We start from the raw sequence: 20,178 nt of genomic DNA, 5'->3' as shown, positions 1-20,178 counted from the left end.
CAATTAACCTAATCTCCTCTGCCTGCATGTGATCCATATCCCTTCATTTACTATACATGTATGTGTTTATCTAAAAGCCTCTTAAATGCCACTATTATATCTGCTTCCACCACCATCCCTGACAGTATGCTCCAGGCATCCATTCACTGGGTAAAACATTGCCCCATACATCGCCATTAAATGTTTTCACTCTCATTTTAAAGCTATGCCTTCTAGTCTTTAATATTTCTACCCTGGGAAAAAGGTTCTGTCAACTCTACCTCACCCTCTCATCACTTCTATCATGTGTCTCCTCAACCTCTGATGCTCCAGAGATAACAATCCAATCTCTCCTTATAACCTCTCTTTAATAACCTTAGAACCCTCTTCTGGACCTCTGTCTAAATCCTCAACATCCTTCATGTAATGGGGTGATAAGAAATGCACATATTACTTCTAAAGTGACCAAACCAAAGCTTTATTATGCTGCAACATGGCTTAGATTAGATTAGATTAGATTTGTTTGTTTATTGTCATTCAGACCTTTCAGTCTGAACGAAATTTTGTTTCCCTGCAGTCATACATATAATTTTAAAAAATGACAAAAACACACAATCAACACAAATTTAACATCCACCACAGTGAGTTCACCAAATACCTCCTCACTGTGGTGGAAGGCAAAATCTTAAACTCTTCCTGACTTATTCTCAATGTCCCAACTGATGAAGACAAGTACACCATAAAACTTGTTTATCACTTGTTCTACTTGTATTTGCCATTTCCAAAGAGCTATGGACATGGACCCCAAGATCTCACTGTACAACAGTGTCATTAAGGGTCTTACCTTTAACTGTATTCTCTCCACTTACTTTGGACCTCTCAATGTGCGATACCTTACACTAGCTTGAATTTATCTCCATCTGCCATCTCTCTGCTATATCAGCATCCGATCGAAATATGCTTTGATAGCTTTCCTCTATGTCCATAAATCCAAGAATTATGATGTCATCAGCAAATTTACTAACCAACTTATCTACACTTTCATCTGTTTCATTTATAAATGTATATATCACAAAAAACAGAGGTCCTAGCACAGATCCCCACAGACAACACAATCATCCAGCACGAGTAATACCTGTCATTTTCGATTCTTCTGGGAACATATCAACCTTTTATTTACAATTGCTTTTCTTTAATGCTCTAACTGGTTTCCTGCCAACCTTTCTTTCAAATTGCTTTGGAATGTGTTCATCATTTATGCTGCTAAATCCAACCTAATATTATTTTCGTTAAATGACATGGACTGGCTGCTTTTTAAACTATGTAACCATATTATATGATTTGTATATTTCCTTACATATAATGTTTGTATCAAATATGATTAAATAGTTTAAAAAAAGCAGCCAGCCCATGTCATTTAACTTCTATCACTGACAAGCCCCAATTTCATTCTGAAATCAAAATTGGTCGCAATTCTATCTGTTGGAAGGAACTGCAGATGCTGGTTTACACCAAAGATAGACACAAATAGCTGGAGTAACTCAGTGGGACAGACAGCATCTCTGGAGAGACCCTACTTCGGGCTTCAGACTTATTATCTGTCTGGTTGGATCAAAACTATTGATTTCATAAACATTTCAGATGTACTGCAGAAACTCCAGTGTCCATCCATGCTTAAATGGTATGGATTACCTACAAACATGTGTGCAATAGAGAGATACATTATTTCTCCCAGTTGGCTGTCAAAAGTCAAAAGTCATCTTCTCAAAATCATAGCGATATTGTTCAGGAATATTCAAAAGCACTTCTTCAGACGAAGTGGAAATCAGGAATTGATTCCCAAAATGCTCTGAATGCTGAGTTAATTGCAGGGTTCATGTCAGAGATTGATAGATTTTTATTAGGTTAAGATACCGATGGATACGGAGTGAATGGGGCTGAGAAGATAGATCAACCATAATCTAACCATGATACAACTCGATGGCCAAATCGGATTTCGCTTCCCACATATAAAACTATCTTTAACCATTCAACGGTATGTTTGAATCATTTAAAATATGCCTTACCCGCCCTGTTATTTTTGCATTATTGTTAAGTTGTCAGCATATTTCATTTTCCTACTTCAGCAGTCTATAATGAAAACCCTGCTCAACTGCATTTCCTTCCTCCAGGACCACACATCCCCTGCAACATGTCCTCATGTTAGTGCTGTGGTGAAATCTATCATTAATATGACTACCTTTTTCCCATCCCACTCTTACCCAGAGCATTCGGATACCTGTTTATTCAGCTCCCAGTCCAAACCAGTCTCAGACGCATCTTAGTTTGCATGATAACCGCTTCACATAACAACATACAGTATGCCGTTTATTTACCATCTGTAGTGTAGTTTAGTTTACTTTTGTCTGTATTTAGTTTAGTCTGCGCTTCAATTAATTTTCATATTTTCTCATATAACGCATAAACTTTCCCGTTATTCTTCCTAATTCCTCTTCCCGATCTGCAATTTGTTATTTTTCAGCTTTCCGACAAACATAAGGAGGAAGACTACGGAAGGCCATTGCGCATACTCTCCCTTCAATAGGATCACAACTACTGCTGTATCCCATTCCCCCTGTTTACCCGATCCCCACATCACCCTGATTCCTGATTCACCCAGAGAGTTGTGAATTTATGGAATTCCCTGCCACAGAGGGCAGTGGAGGCCAAGTCATTGGATGGATTGAAGAGAGAATTAGATAGAGCTCTAGGCGCTAGTGGAATCAAGGGATATGGGGAGAAGGCAGGCACAGGTTATTGATTGGGGACGATCAGCCATGATCGCAATGAATGGCAATGCCTGCTCGAAGGGCCGAATGGCCTCCTCCTGCACCTATTTTCTATGTTTCTATGTTTCTAGGATGGAGCCGGTGATGACAATGGACATGATGGGAAAGGGGAGGGGCCGGCAGGAGAAGAGGGACCAGAGTCTGTTCCACCGTGCCCTTGAGATCCGCTGCGGGAGGCTCCCCCGGGGCACGAAGGTGAACGGGCAAGGATAGGACATCGGTTGTCAGCCGAGAAACGGTGATGGTTGGAGGCCCACAAAAGCCTGGGGCTTGCCTGATTCGGGCACCGGTCTTAACGACTGGACCCTGGGCTGGACTTGGAAAATGGCCCCAAACACGACGCCTCTTGCATGCAGGCTCAGTCGACCATTTCTGCACAACTGCTAATCAGGGGCGGTATGATGATACTAATTCAGTTCAGTTTATTGTCATGTGTACTGAGGTACAGTGAAAAGCTATTGTTGCATGCTATCCAGTCAGCAGAAAGACAATACATGATTACAATCGAGCCATTTACAGTGTATAGATACATGATAAGGGAATAACATATAGAGCAAGATCATGAATGAATACTAAAATTGCAAAGTCCGATCAAGGATAGTCCGAGGGTCACCAATGAGGTACACAGTAGTTCTTCAGCACTGCTCTCTGGTTGTGGTAGGATGATTCAGTTGCCTGATATCAGCTGGGAAGAAGCTGTCCCTGAATGTGGAGGTGTGCTTTAATGAACTGTTTGTAAGAGAATTATTTAACTATTGTGCGACAACAAAGCACCAGTAAACCATTGAACCATTGATTCCTGTGTACAAATATGTAACAGACTTAGCTTTCAATGTACTAAGCCCGTAGCCCTTTAGGCTGAAGAATCCCAAACGTTTGCAATTCTCATGTTTGCTTATTTCCCAACAATATGGAAAGAGGCCAATCAAACCCTTAGTACAAGTTGTCAGAGGTTATGGGGAGAAGACTGGAGAATGGGGTTAAAAGGGAAAGATAGATCAGCCATGATTGAATGGCGGAGGAGGCTTGATGGACCAAATGGCCTAATTTAACTCCTATCACTTATGAATGAATTTATATCACACTAAATCTGAGCCCTTGCTTCCAAACTGTAAAATTAGCTCTGTCTTCTTGCTAAATATTGAACGTTATTACGAGTAACTCTACTACACCATAGTTTTGTATTAGGTCTGCCATATTTCAAATGTTCACCTCATGTTTGTTTCTGTAGACATGTAAACATGTTTCTGAAGAAGGGTCTCGAGAAAGGTCACCCATTCCTTCTCTCCAGAGATGCTGCCTGTCCCGCTGAGTTACTCCAGCTTTTTATGTCTACCAGAAGAATGAAACTGCTGGAGCCAATTGGTAGATCAGTCAGCAACAGTGAAGATTGAAATAGAGTTAAGGTTTCAGGTCAAAGAACCTTCGTTAGAATTAGAGAAGTTTTCGGCCTAGACCAGCATCTGCAGGCAGTTCCTTCTTATACAAATTAATCAGAAGGACAGTGAATCTAGTCGGTAAACTAGAGTGGGGGATGGATGGAGAGGGAGGGAAAGCATGGATTACTTGAAGTTAGAGAAATCAATATTCATACCGCTGAGGTGTAAACTGCCCAAGCAAAATATGAGTTGCTGTTCCTTCAATTTGTGCTGGGCCTCACTCTGGCAATGGAGGAGGCCCAGGAGTGAAAGGTCAATGTGGGAATGGGAGGGGGAGTTAATGTGTTTGGCATCCGGGAAATCACATAGGCCAAGGCGGGCTGAGCGGAGGCGTTCACTGAAACGTTAACTTTTGCATGCAACTAAATCTGCTCAGGGTGGTTGTCCTCCAGCAATTATTTGTACTTGTCCAGCCTCACAGATGTGGGTTTCAAGGAAGTGCTATACAGAGACTCACTAATTATTTGACAACAAGCGATGTAAGATGTTAGTGGAATTAACCAATAGCTGAGTCAAGGTCATCATTCAAGGAGCATGTTAAAGTAGGAGTCATTTGGAAAAATTGAAAGGTTTAGAGAAGAGTTCTGGAGCTTGAGGGATATGTTCAGTGGAGGGGCAAAGAGCATTAAGGAAGGCACTGGAGATATGTTTTACAATTTGCTTCTCGGACTCAGCAGGGATATTAAAATAGTGTTCATAACAACACTGAGTGAAAAACAACTGCAATACAGGCAATTTAAACTTGAGGCACCGCTGAGTTATATGGCAATGCGCCACATCACAGATAAAGCTATTACTAAACCATGATGGACCTGGGTACCTGTTCTTAATGGTGAAGTTTAGCTGACCGTTTGGCAAGTCGCCTCCGGTGGCACTTAATAAATCACCTTGATCAATGAATATTGCTGAACACCGCCATCCTCCATATGGACTTGAACACATCTGGCAGTTTCCAATTACACCTTATATTGGTGTCTGCAAAACTACCTCCCAATTCCAGTACTCTAATCTTTACATTTCATCCTGAATTGCCCTTGTTGTGGATGTGCCAGCAGCATTCACACAAGGATCAATCCGAAAGACTGAATACATTCTTGTAACTGCAAAAACTGCAGATTAGCAGAAAAGTTCTTGTGAAGTTAAAATGAATCAATTAATTATATTCTGCAGCATCTGGAATGGAAGCATGAAGTGAAGTAAAAGTTAAATTTTGATTAAATATTTCATTTATATTTAATACCACAAGTAATAATTTCCAGCTTGAAACTATCTCCTTTACAATGTAGATAATGAATTTAATTTGTTTAATTTTCCCGAATAGGAAACACAAGCCCGCTTCTCTTGTTTATTAGTTTTACTGCATGCATGAAGTGGATAGAAAATTAATCATTTTTGGTTTGGAGGCCATTGTAAATCCATTAGAGATTCAGTGTAGTTTATCAGTTCAGTTTAGTTTATTGTCACGTGTACTGTGGTACAGTGAAAATAGTTTAATATGCACCAATTTGTCGGCTAATGCTGTGGTCAACAGTGTCCCAGCAGAGTCTTGTAGGTAAAATGGAGACTAACACAGAAATGGTACTGGAGTACAATGACAATTGTCAGCTGCTGGACAGGATAGGATACTTTTAAATATACCCATGTTTTTACATTGAAGGTGCCTGTAAGTAAGAACAACAAGTAAGAATTCTATTGTTCTGATTCATGTCCGGACCAGTCCTGACTGATTCCTGGGATGTCAGGACTGTCTTATGAAGAAAGACTGGATAGACTTGGTTTATACTCTCTAGAATTTAGGAGATTGAGAGGGGATCTTATAGAAACTTACAAAATTCTTAAGCGGTTGGACAGGCTAGATGCAGGAAGATTGTTCCCGATGTTGGGGAAGTCCAGGACAAGGGGTCACAGCTTAAGAATAAAGGGGAAATCCTTTAAAACCGAGATGAGAAGAACTTTTTTCACACAGAGAATGGTGAATCTCTGGAACTCTCTGCCGCAGAGGGTAGTCGAGGCCAGTTCATTGGCTATATTTAAGAGGGAGTTAGATGTGGCCCTTGTGGCTAAGGGGATCAGAGGGTATGGAGAGAAGGCAGGTACGGGGATACTGAGTTGGATGATCAGCCATGATCATATTGAATGGCGGTGCAGGCTCGAAGGGCCGAATGGCCTACTCCTGCACCTAATTTCTATGTTTCTATGTTTCTATTTGCCGAATAGACGTTGCAGAAGTAGTCACTGGCATGTTCTTCGCTGCCGTGTGCTGGGGCAGCAGGGGCGAAGGCCGCGGACGCCAATAGGATTAACAAACTCATCAGGAAGGCTGGCTCCATCCTGGGGGCAGAGTTGGATTTATGGGAGGTGGTCTTTTGGAAGGGAAGGATGCTCCTGAAACTGCAGAACTTCTTGGACAATGCAGCTCACCCCCTCCATGACACCCCCTCCATGACACAACCTGAGGAGCACCTTCAGGAACAGACAGGTTCCACCAAGATGCAGGACAGAACGCCACAGGAGATCCTTCTTTCCTATGGCTATCAAACTCTTCAACTCCTGCCCCTTCTGTCATGGGGTAGACTGACTGACTCCACCACCCCCTCCCCCCTCCCCCCCCCCCTCCTCCGCCCAAGCCCTCAATCTTTGCACATCCCCAAGCCTTTCCACTCGTCACTTGTGTTATATGACTGTTGGCAGATTAATTTCCCTCCTGGAATGAATGAAGTTCTATCCTATCGTAAAATGGTCGAGCAACTTGGCGGGATATTGGTGGAAGGAGACGTGGGGGTGGGGGGGGGAGGGGGGAAAGCCATTGGAATAGTAGGAGAAAAGAGAAGGGGGGGAATAAATGGGGGTGGGAAGCATTGTTGGTTAGTTACTCAAAATTGAAGAATTCAATGTTCATAGCATTGGGCTGTAAGCTACCCTAGCAGTGTACGGGGTGCAGATTATGAGTTTGTGACTCGAAACATCACCCATTCCTTCTCTCCAGAGATGCTGCCTGTCCCGTTGAGTAACCGCAGCATTTTATGTCTGTCTGAGGTACAGTGAAAAGCTTTTGTTGCATGCCATCCATTCAGCAGCAGGACAATACATGATTACTGTCAAGCCATTTACAGTGTCTAGATACATTATAAGGGAATAATGTTTAGTGCAAGGTAAAACCAGTAAAGTCCGATCAAGGATAGTCGAGGGTCACCAGAAAGGTAGATAGTAGTTCAGCACTGTTCTCTGTTTGTGTGAGGATGATTGAATGTGGAAACATCCCAGATAAGTTGCCCACATTTGGTGTTGAAGGATTTTTTTATTTTACATTGGTATAAACATCCGTGAGTCTTTAAATCATACACTTGGAATAGGTATGTTACAAAACAGCGGCACTGTAATTCTGTCACTGGCCGTGAGGGGGGGGCGGGGTTAAAACAGGTTTTTTTTCCTAACCTGGTCCTGAATTATATTTTGTTGGAGTGCAAGATTTTGCTAAAGAATCGTTCCTACGGCCGTTCTGTGTGTTTTAAAAAAAAATTTCACCCGACTAGTTAATCATTGGAATGATTTTAAAAGCAGCTCTGAAGCCGTCAATGCCGACAACTGGGACAGATTTTATGCAGGACCAGGTAAAAGAAAGTAGTTTATTTTTATGTATAAAAGTGTTGCTTAAGATGTATAGAATTCACATTTTACATTTCGCGAAACGGTGATTTCCCCCCTGAAGAACCGGCTGTGTATTTGCTGCAGATATGGGGGCATGCATTCACCGCATCTGAACGTTCTAAATGGTCCCGTTCCAGAAAATCCCACTCGCACGTTGATTTAAATGGCCATTAATTTACAGGTATTAACAATTAAATTCCTTCCATTTGGCCTATAAACCCATGACAATGAGATTTAAAAATTATGTTATATTCTGAATTATTGTGTGAATGTTATTTGGACACTTAGGCTATTTACAAATGTTAATCTATTCTTAAGAAATGGATAGATGTTTAGATCTAGTAATTGAATTTTGTAATTAGCTACAGTTAGGTAATTAACTAATTATATGCTTTAATTTCAAGTAATCTAAGTAAGATTGTTTCATATTTGTTTCAGAATGCTTCAATCTATAATAACTGAAAATTTCTTTCAGTTCTCTTAAATTTTAAGGAAGTTATCGGCCTTTAAATGTTCCCGATCACAGCTTTTGTGTTAAGTCAATGAAAAAGCAATAGGGAACAAGATGCCAATTTCCAAGTATGAAAATGGCCATAACTTTATTAATACTGAAGATATGAAAGTGAATTAGATGTCAAATTAAACTTATTTTTATGCTTCATCTGATGGGATAAATTAAAGACTTGATTTTTTAAATCTCAAAATGTTGTAACATTGCTACTTGGTAATCTTTTCCCTTGAAGGAGCTCTGTGTGCATTTTCAGTTTCAGCAACCTGGGGTCAGTCATTTAACTTAAGGGCCTGTCCAATAGATTTAAAACATCAGCAGATTTTGCCTCTAAAATTTATGTTGCACAGAAAACTGGAGTCTTACTGTAAATCATCACAGGTAAGTCTTTCCCCCTCTGGTCCTCTAGAAATTGGAGATTGTACTTCACCCAACATCCATTTCTGAAGTTTCTCATCACACTGTGCTTCAAACACTTTAGCTTTTAATAAATAGACTGAGAGCAAGCCATCACAACTGTAACACAGAGCTAGATAAATACTTGAATTGCATATCGATCCATGCAGGTCGTGAATATTTTCAAAGGTTTGTTCCGAAGTGCAGATGGAATTGCAGTTGTATATGATGCATGTTTGACTGCTAATTATGCTGATTATGTGACCCTGGCAGAGATATCTGTAGATAGATCTGTAGAGTCTGAAGAAGGGTCTCAACTCGAAACGTCATCCATTCCTTCTATCCAGAGGCCTTTGATAAGGTCCCGCATTGAGGGCTGAATGGATACAAAGTGCGTTAGGAACAGGAGTCATAGGATGCTAGCGGAGGGTTGTTTCTTGGATTGGAGGCTTGTGACCAACAGTGTGCCATGAGGATCGGTGCTAGGTCCATTCACAACAGCAGATGTTGTCCCTCATCTATACTGATGGTTAGTATCACCTTACAGTTGGCCTGGTGAGTAATTTTGTAAACACAGCAAAATTGGCGGTGTAGTGAAGAAGGTTATCTGAAATGACGGCGGGATCCAGATCAACGGAGACAGTGGGCCACGGACTGGCAGATGGAATTTAAATTTGACAAGTGTGAAGTGTTGCAATTTGGAAAGTTAAACAGGGACAGAATTTGCGCAGTAAACGGCAGGGAGCGCGTTGCAGACTTGAGAACCACAGAGAAACATGTACAGTGTACTGAGGAAGGCATTTGCAATGCTTTCCTTCTTTGCTCAGGGCATTGAGTTGGAGGTACTGTTATAACAGGACGGGATATTGGTGAAATCTCTCTCAGAGTATTATGCGTAGTTCGCGTTACTGAGCCACAAGAAGGATGTCATGAAGGGTGGAAAGGATGCTGACAAAATTCATTAGGATGATACTGGGAAGGAGGGCTTGATTTATAAGGAGAAACTAGATAGATTGGGGCTACATGGGGCTATATATTAGAGGAAAGGAAGCAGAGGGGTGACCTAATAGAGGTTTATAAAATCACGTGGGGCATTGATGAGCTGAATGTTCTCAGTCATAAGGGTGGCACGGTGGTGCAGCGGTAAAGCTACTGCCTTATAGCGCCAGAGACCTGCGTTCAATCCTGACACCAGGTGCTGTCAGCTCGGAGATTGTGCCTTCTCCCCGTACCCACGTGGGGTTTCTCCGAGTTCTTCGGCTTCCTCCCGAACTCCAAAAACGTACAGGTTTGTAGGTTAATTGGCTTAGTATAATTGTATGAATGGAAAATTGTCCCTGGTGTGTTAGTGTGCGGGGATCTCTGGCGGTGCGGACTCGGCGTGCCAAAGGCCCTGTTTTCGTGCTGTATCTCTGAATTAAACTAAACTAAACATTTTCCCAGGGCAAGGCAGTATAAAACTAGAGAGCTTTAGTTTAAGGTGCAAGGAGGAAGATTTAAAGGGAGCGTCAGATACAATTTTTTCACACAATGGGAAGTGGGTATGTTGAGTGTGCTATCAGAGATAATGGTAAAGGCGGATACAATGATAAAGATCAAATACATTTGCCCAAATAGATGGATAGGAATGACAGAAGGATAAGGGCCAAATGCAGGCAAATTGACCAGCTTGGGTAGGCAACTTAGTTGCCATGGACAAATTGGACCAAAGGCACTGATTCCATGCTATATAACACCATGACTCTAAACCAAGTGTAGAATAATGTTGGAATCCGTTCAAGGTACTTCAAAACAGGTTCTATACTAGAATTATTTTATTAAGGAGGGGAGACCCGACATAATTAAATTAAATTATGAGAAATATAGATAAGGTTGACAGTCAGAACCTTTTTCTCAGGGTAGAAATGTCAACGACTTGAGGGCATAGCTTTAAGGTGGAAGTGACAAAGTTTAAAGAATATATGTCGGCAATATTTTTACACAGCGAAAGGTGGGTGCCTAGAATGCACTGCCAAGGGTAATGGAGGAGGCAGATACAATAGTGGATTTAAGAAGCTTTTAGATAGGCACATGGATATTGCAGGAAATTGAAGGATTTGGATCACGTCAGCAGAGGAGCTGAGTTTAAATTGGCATCATGTTCAACATAGATATTGTGGGTTGAAGGTCCTGTTCCCGTGCAGTACTTGTTTTATGTTCTATGTTTCCATATATTAGGTCAAGGCTATTCAGCTCAAAGAAGATCACTCATTTAACAAAAATGAATGATTTATGCGTTTAATTTATGCCTAGGAAAAGTATACACAGAAACAATAATCCATGCACATTTGACCATAAAATTGCAAATTGTAGATAAACTTAAAGTTGAGCAGCAGAAGAAAGTCAGAATTACTTCTGGTTTAGAAAATTCAATAATAACACCAAAGCTTTCAGATTACATCAGGTTCAAAGCCTTCTAATGTTTTCATCTTTTGAAGGGTTCTGAAGGACACTGGTGCAGTTTTACATCTACACAGCAGTTTTGCTGAAAATATTCAGTGTATTAATATATCTCAAAATAATATGCACAATTTAATATGGATTAACTCTTCAGTGTTATCAAACTGCTGGCAATCTTTACATTTATCTCCCACAATACAAGTATTCATTTTCAGGCTAATGGATTTTAAGGACTTTAGATGCTGATGTAGTAAGTGTACTTAAAATATAATTGCTATTGATATATTCTGTGCCTTCCATTTTTTTAGTGAACATCGTGTTATAGAATCCAGGGACCAGCACCGCGTATTTCACTTGGGCAGCTGACAACCCAGTGGTATGTACATTGATTTATCCAACGGCAAGTAACTCTCTCCCCGTCTTTCCCCCACCCTAGTTCTCCGTCTAGTTCACTGTCCTCCTGATTACATTTTACTGATTGTATGCCAACATAGTATGTATGAAACATAGAAACATAGAAAACAGGTGGATGAGCAGGCCATTCGGCCCTTCGAGCCAGCACCACCATTCCATATGATCATGGCTGATCATCCAAAATCAGTACCCCGTTCCTGCTTTCTCCCGGAGTATTGTGTGCAGTTTTGGTCCCCTAATTTGAGGAAGGACATTCTTGCTATTGAGGGAGTGCAGCGTAGGTTTACAAGGTTAATTCCCGGGATGGCGGGACTGTCATATGCTGAGAGAAGAATGGAGCAGCTGGGCTTATACACTCTGGAGTTTAGAAGGATGAGAGGGGATCTCATTGAAACATATAAGATTGTTAAGAGTTTGAACATGCTAAAGGCAGGAAACATGTTCCCGATGTTGAGGGAGTCCAGAACCAGGGGCCACAGTTTATGAATAAGGAGAAAGCCATTTAGAATGGAGACGAGGAAACACGTTTTCTCACAGAGAGTGTGGAATTCTCTGCCTCACAGGGCGGTGGAGGCAGGTTCTCTGGATGCTTTCAAGAGAGAGCTAGATAGGGCTGTTAAAATAGCAGAGTCAGGGGATATGGGGAGAAGGCAGGAACGGGGTACTGATTAGGGTTGATCAGCGGTGATCACATTGAATGGCGGTGCTGGCTCGAAGGGCCGAATGGCCTACTCCTGCACCTATTGTCTATTGTCTATTGTCCCCATAATCCTTGATTCTGTCCTAAGAGCTACAGTATATCTTGCTTTTTCTTGAAAACATCTAGTGAATTTGCCTCCACTGCCTTCTGTGGCAGAGAATTCCACAGATTCACAACTCTCTGCGGAAAAGGTTTTTCCTCATCTCAGTCCTAAATAGCCTACCCATTATTCTTATACTGTGACCACTGGTTCTGGACTCCCCCATCATGGGGAACATTTTTTCCTGCATCTAGCCTGTCCAATCTCTTAAGAATTTAATATGTTTCTATAAGGACTGATCAGTGACAACGACGAGTCAGCCTACAGGGATGAGGTCCAGCACCTGACAACCTGGTGTGCCAACAATAACCTCGGCCTCAACTCCAAGAAGACGAAGGAAATTATTGTTGACTTCAGGAAGATCAGAGGGGGCAGACATACCCCCATCCATATAAACGGGACTGAGGTGGAGCGCGTCTCCAACTACAAATTCCTCGGGATACACATCTCGAAGGATCTGTCCTGGTCCCTCAACACCTCCAAGCTGATCAAAAAGTCGCAGTAGCACCTTTACTTCCCGAGGAGGCTCAAGAAAGCCCACCTGTCCCCCCAGATCCTGACCAACTTTTACCGCTGTACCATCGAAAGCATCCTGACCACCTGCTTCACGGTATGGTACAGCAGCTGCACCGTAGCGGACAGGAAGGCACTACAACGGGTGGTGAAAACCGCGCAGTACATCATCGGTGCCCCGCTCCCTGCCATGGATGCCCTCCACCAAAAACGGTGTCTGAGACGGGCCGGGAAGATCATTAAAGACCCCTCCCACCCCAACCATGGACTGTTTGCCCTCCTCCCATCAGGGAGGCGGTACAGGAGCCTCAGGTCTCGTACCAGCAGGATGAGGAACAGCTTCTACAATAATGCCATCACATTGCTGAACTCGGAGTCCCGCCGATAGATTTCTCCGGTCCCTCCGTTGTTCGATTATTGTTTGATTATTCTGTATTTTTATTTTTATTTCTATATTGCACTATACTACAGACTGACGCTAAACTGCATTTTGTTGTACCCATACTCGTATTTGTGCAATGACATTAAAGTTGAATTGAATTGAAAAAAAAAGATCCCTTCTCATCCTTCTAAATTCCAGTGAATACAAGTCCAGTCAACCCATCCTTTCATCATATGTCAGTCCTGCCATCCGTGGATTGACCCGGTGAACCTACGCTACACTCCCTCAATAGCAAGACTGTCCTTCCTCAAATTAGGAGACCAAAACTGCACACAATACCCTGGGTGCGGTCTCACCAGGGCCCTATAGAACTGCAGTAGGACCTCCTTGCTCCTAAAATCAAATCCTCTCGCAATGAAGGCCAACATGCCATTAGCTTTCTTCACTGCCTGCTGCACCTGCTTGTTTACTTTCAGTGGCTGATGTACAAGGACTCGTTGCACTTCCCCTTTTCCTACTATGACACCATGCAGATAAGAATCTGTCTTCTAGTTCTTTCCACCAAAGTGGACAACCTCACATTTATCCACATTATTCTGCATCTGGCATGCATCCGCCCACTCACCCAACCTATCCAAGTCACCCTGCAGTCTCACAGCATCCTCCTCACAGCTCACACTGCCACCCACCCACTGTCATCCACAAACTTGGAGATGTTACATCTAATTCCCTCGTCTAAATCATTAATATATATTGTAAATAACTGGTGTCCCAGCACTGAGCCATGCAGCATTCCACTAGTCACTACCTGCCATTCTGAAAAGGACCCGTTGATTCTTATTGTTCAAGAAGGAACTGCAGATGCTGGAAGATCGAAGATACACAAAATTGCTGGAGAAACTCAGCGGGTGCAGCAGCATCTATGGAGCGAAGGAAATAGGCGACGTTTCGGGCCGAAACCCTTCTTCAGACTGATGGGGGGTGGGGGGGGGGGGGGGGGGGAGAGGGAAGGAAGGAAAAGGGGGGGGGGGGGAACCCGGGGGAGGGCGGATGGGAGGGTGGGAGGAGACATTATTCTTTGCTTCATGGTTCTTATTCTTTGCTTCATGGCTTCCAACCAGTTCTCTAACCATGTCAATACCTTACCCCCAATACCATGTGCTCTAATTTTGCACACTAATCTCTTGTGTGGGACCTTGTCAAAGGCTTCTTGAAAGTCCACAACCACTGGCTCTCCATTATCCATTCTACTTGTTACATCCTCCAAAATGTTCAGAAGATTAGTCAAGCATGATAGTCAAGGCCTTTGAAATCGTGGATGGTGATAATTTTCCAATGTTCTCTCCACTCTGTATCAGTTCCAGTGGACTGGAGGGTAGCTAATGTAACCCCACTTCTTAAAAAAAAAAGGAGGGAAAGAGAAAGCCCAATTAGCTATAGACCAATTAGCCTGACATCGGTTGTGGGGAAAATGCTTGAGTCGACTATTAAAGATGTAATTGCAGCGCATTTGCAAAGCAGTGACAGGATCGGTTTATTTATTCATGTGTGTATATATTTATATTATGATATATGGACACCCTTATCTGTTTTGTAGTAAATGCCTACTATGTTCTGTGTGCTGAAGCAAAGCAAGAATTTCATTGTCCTATACAGGGACACATGACAATAAACTCACTTGAACTTGAACTTGAACTTGAGTACTCTGGGATGCAGCCCATCAGGCCATTGGGATTTATCTGCCTTCAGTCCCAACAGTTTACCCAACACCATTTCCTGACTAATACGGATTTCCTTTAGTCCCTCCCTCCCACTAGATCCTCGGTCCCCTGGTATTTCTGCAAGATTGTTTGTGTCTTCTTTTATGAAGACAGAACCAAAGTACTCATTTAACTGGTCAGCCATTTCCTTGTTTCCCCATTATAAATTCACCTGTTTCTGATTGTAAAGGACCTACATTTGTTTTCACTAATCTTTTCCTCTTCACATATCTAAAGAAGCTTTTACAGTCAGTTTTTATAATCTCTGCAAGCTTTCTTTCATACTCTTTTTTCCCTCTCTTAAATATCCCCATTTGTCCTCCTCTGTTGAATTCTAAATTTCTCTCAGTCCTCCAGTTTGCTGCTTCCTTTGGCCAATTTATATGCCTCTTTGTCACCTTCCTAACAATGACCAATTCAACATTTTCCTTGAGCTTTGTCTGCTTTGATCTGTTGTTTCATTCCTTACCCTCCCATATCTCCCACTCCCCTATCTCACGACTCATGACCCAAAATGGCACCCATTCCTTCTCTCCAGAGATGCTGCCAGTCCCGCTGAGTTACTCCAGCTTTTTGTGTCTATCTTCGGTGTAAACCAGCATCTACAGTTCTTTCCTACACATTTTGACCATAAGGTACACTTTTCCAGAAATGTTAGCATTATTGGCATTCTTTACACACATCATATCTAGAGTGGATCACCAGGATAAACTGATGTTCACAGGGACATAGAGAGGAACAGTGTAGAGGATATGGGTCAAACATATGGACTAACATAGATGGACATTTTGTTGGCATGGACGTTGGGTCCAAGGATCTGTTTCCATGCTGTATGACATGTCATAACGTTCTGAACAAGTTAGACACCCATTTCCTTCATTCAGTTCCGTTCCATCTTCTTATCCCTCATCATCCACATTCTTCCCACCCTTTCCAATCTCTTGCAACCCAAATATCAGTTTCGTTTTAATTATGCAGTTGGTTAGATACTGTCTAAATATGAAAAAATACTTATAATGTAACATGAAAATTATTTGGTCAATAATTTAATCTATTCCCCCTTGTGGCAAGATTAGGATATAGAAAGAGTATTCCAAAGAAGAAACTGTGCATGTTCCCCAACCTTCTTCTTGTTGCGTATGGCATGCACAGCCCAACTAAGCACTACATCTATTTGTTTGTGCACGTCAGATTGATTGCATTTGTCGAAACAGGGTGGACCACGTGAAGGCTGCAATCTCTCACCCCGTTCCCCAACCGGAAAACATGGATAAACCGCGAAGTCCACTCTCAGTTGAAGTCTAAGTCCACAGATGGTCAGATGTCAGGCTTGTAGGTTAATTGGTTGATGTAAATTGTAAATTGTCTCTAGTGTCTAGGCAAGTGCCAGTGTACGAGGTGATCGCTGGTCGGCGCGGACTTTGTGGGCCGAATGGCCTGTTTCCTCATTGTATATCTGAAGTCTAAGGTCTACACGCCTTTACCTCTTGAGGAGACTGAGGAAATCTGCATTTCTCCAGTGACTCTTACAAACTTCTACAGCTGCACCATAGAAAGCATACCGTTGGATTGCATCATAGCTTGGTTCGGGAACAGCTCTGCCAATGGTCGCAAGAAATTGCAGAAAGTTGTAAATGTAGCCTAGTCCATCACATGGACCAGAATTCCCACCATTGACCCCGTCCACAATTCAAGCAGTCAATATAATCAAAGACTTGTCTCACCCTGTCATTCCTTCTTATCCCTGCTCCTGTCCAGCAGAAGTACAGAAACGTGAAAGAACACACTAGTTGACTTAGGAAAAGCATCTTCATTATCAGGCTTCTCAATGGTCTTTCCATAAGCTAGGGCACCTCTACCCCAATGAGTACATTGGGCTTTGTCTAAGGAACTGATACACTATGATCTGTTACAGTGCTGAGAACTGCGTCTTCCCTTTTGCTCTATGTATTGTACTTGAATTTGAATTGATCATATCTATGTGTGTTGTAGCTGATCTATTTGGATAGTATGCAAACAAAGCTTTTCACTGTACCTCGGTACATGAAACAATAATAAACCTAAACGTAAATGCAAACCTAGGTTGCTCATTGAGTCAAAATGACCCAATTAGTAGATTGCAGAAATAAAACAAAGTCAACATGTGGTCAGCAACCAGCCCTTCAAATTAACTTGTTCAAGAAGGAACTGCAGATGCTGGAAAATCAAAGGTACACAAAAATGCTGGAGAAACTCAGCGGGTGCAGCAGCATCTATGGAGCGAAGGAAATAGGTAACGTTTTGGGCCGAAACCCTTCTTCAGACTGATAGGGGGTGGGGGGGAGGGAGAAGGAATGAAAAAGGGGAGGAGGAGAAGCCTGAGGGCGGGGGGATGGGAGGAGACAGCTCGAGGGTTAAGGAAGGGGAGGAGACAGCAAGGGCGAGCAAAATTGGGAGAATTCAATGTTCATGCCATCCGGCCGCAGGCACATTGAATTCAGAACATTGAATTCTCCCAATTTTGCTAGCCCTTGCTGTCTCCTACCCTTTTTTGCCAGTCTCCCTACCTGCTTCCACTACCTGCAACCTCCAGCAACCACCTGCAACATCCGGGAACCGCACGGAAACCTTGGGTGGGGCGCAAAGTCTCCAGAGGTTTCCGTTCAGGTTTCCTAAGTGAGACAGGGGCATTATTACACTATCCTATCCACACTAAGGACAATTTACAATTCTATGAAGCCAATTAACCTACAAACTTCTTTGGAGTACGTCTTTGGAGCATGGGAGGAAACTGGAGATCCTAGAGAAAACCCACGCAGGTCATGGGGAGAACATACAAACTCCATATAGACAAGCAACTGTAGTCAGGATCAAAACCCAGGTCGCAGGCTCTGTAAGGCAGTAACTCTACCGCTGCACCACTGTGCTGCCCAACCTCTGTGCTTTGCTGTCTTTCATAATCTCAAATCTACAAAGAGGAGGTCTCTAATATCACTTATATAAAGGAAAAACAATTAAATGAAGTTGTATCAGAACTCAAATCATGAGAGTCCAACTGACAGATTTTTAAGGCATTTCAGCCCATTATGTCATCCTGCTATGGAACACAATCCTGTCTAGTAATGGGATTGCAGGTTGTCAATATAAAACAATCATAGATACAGAAAATAGTTGCAGGAGTCGGCCATTTGGCCCATCGAGCCAGCACCGCCATTCAATATGATCATGGTTGATCATCCAAAATCAGTACCCCGTCCCCATATCCCTTGATTCCATTGGCCCTAAGAAACACATACCTGCAAGCCGACAGAGACAGATACAGAAGTTGGGAAGAAGAACAGAAAACCTGGGAGCTCTTTTTTTTGTCATCTATTAAGGTTTGTGTAGAGAAACCTTGATGGATTGATGGTGGAGAGACAAGCAGGGATTGCTCACTAAACAGAAGGTTGAGGGATAGTTAATTGAGCTGCCCAAAATGATCTGGGGTTTTGACAGAACTGATGGAAGTATCCCTTTCCTTGACAGAGGCTTTGTAACTATAGTTGAGCTGAAAATAGGATATGTACTTGAAATGGGAGCATTTGGCAGGGCACTGGGACTGTCGCAAAGGGAGCTGGCTAACTGGAGTACGCTATTGAAGAAATTACACAGAAAGTCACTCTTTCAATGAAATCTTGGACAAGTGGCATAAATCGAACTCTGCACAGATGTTTATGATACCTCCCTCAGCAGTACTTCAAGGCACTGCCTCAAGGTGTTGTTATACTGATGATCAGTTTACCCGCCAGTTTCAGAATACTATAGTTACATGTATAGAAAGGAACTGCAGAAACTGCTGGTTTAAACCAAATATAGACACAAAAAAGCTGGAGTAACTCAGTGGGTCAGACGTGCCGTCTGACCCACTGAGTTACTTCAGGTTTTTGTGTCTATATTTGGAGAATAGGAACAGGTGACGTTTCACTTCGAGACCCTTCTTCAGACTGAGAGTCAGGGGAAAGGGAACGTTTCACACAGAGAGTGGTGAATATCTGGAACTCTCTGCCACAGAAGGTAGTTGAGGCCAGTTCATTGGCTATATTTAAGAGGGAGTTAGATGTGGCCCTTGTGGCTAAAGGGATCAGGGGGTATGGAGAGAAGGCAGGAACAGGATACTGTGTTGGATGATCAGCCATGATCATATTGAATGGCAGTGCAGGCTCGAAGGGCCGAATGGCCTACTCCTGCACCTATTTTCTATGTTTCTATGTTTCTATGTTACATGTGTTATTTGCTTATGCAAATATATATAAGAAAAAAATATATATATAAGAGAAAAAAAACCCAGTATTTAAAAACGCAGTTTTTTAAATAAAATAATCAGGATTAGCCTAGAGCCTGGATGCTTTTACCCTGAGGAAATGTTATGTGCCTTCTCTGTATCTTTAATAGTTGCTGATGATCAGAGATCATTCCCCCAAACTGCAAGGAGACAGCATAGTCGCAATGCTATAAAGGGCTGGAAACTGGAACTTGGGAACTGTTGGGACCTCGATCAGTAGCCATGAGGGACGCACAATACAATTATCAAGATGGACAAGGCCATACTTGCCGTCCTTAAAACAGCTTTAATGCAATTTACTATACTATAACTGAACTCTAGAAATTAGTCAGTTATTGCATAGACATCAATATTATTTTACATGTGTAGGAAGGAACTGCAAATGTTGGTTTATCCCGAAGATGGTCACAAAAAATTGGAGTAACTCAGCGGGTCAGGCAGCATATCTAGAGAAAAAGAATAGGTGACTTTTCGGGTCGAGACCCTTCTTCAGACTGGGAGTCAGGGGAAAGGGAAGAGAGATGTATAGACGGTGATATAAAAAGATATAGAAAGATATGAAAGATATGCAAAAAGTAACGATGAACAAGGAAAGGTGGTCCATTGTTGGCAGCGGGCTAGGTGATAACAAGTTATACAGACAGTGAAACTCAATGGATAGACACAAAATGTTGGAGTAACTCAGCGGGACAGGCACCCACCCCTTCTTTCCGGAGATGCTGCTTGTTCCGCTGAGTTACTCCAGCATTTTGTGTCTACCTTCGATTTAAAC

At 42.4% G+C, this 20,178-nt stretch overlaps 1 protein-coding gene across 1 annotated transcript in view; it reads right to left on the bottom strand.

The window, feature by feature from the left end:
- Positions 1-20,178, bottom strand: part of LOC129707178 (cadherin-22-like) — a gene marked incomplete at its 5' end in the record, with an annotated part of 810,235 nt that overhangs the window by 126,505 nt on the left and 663,552 nt on the right. The gene's annotated exons all lie outside the window — the stretch shown is intronic.

The sequence above is a fragment of the Leucoraja erinacea genome, chromosome 21 (genome assembly GCF_028641065.1).
Source record: "Leucoraja erinacea ecotype New England chromosome 21, Leri_hhj_1, whole genome shotgun sequence".
In the NCBI taxonomy this organism is placed as follows: Eukaryota; Metazoa; Chordata; class Chondrichthyes; order Rajiformes; family Rajidae; genus Leucoraja; species Leucoraja erinaceus.
The sequence above is the reverse complement of the archived record's forward strand: the minus strand, read 5'-3'. Positions and strand labels throughout refer to the sequence as shown.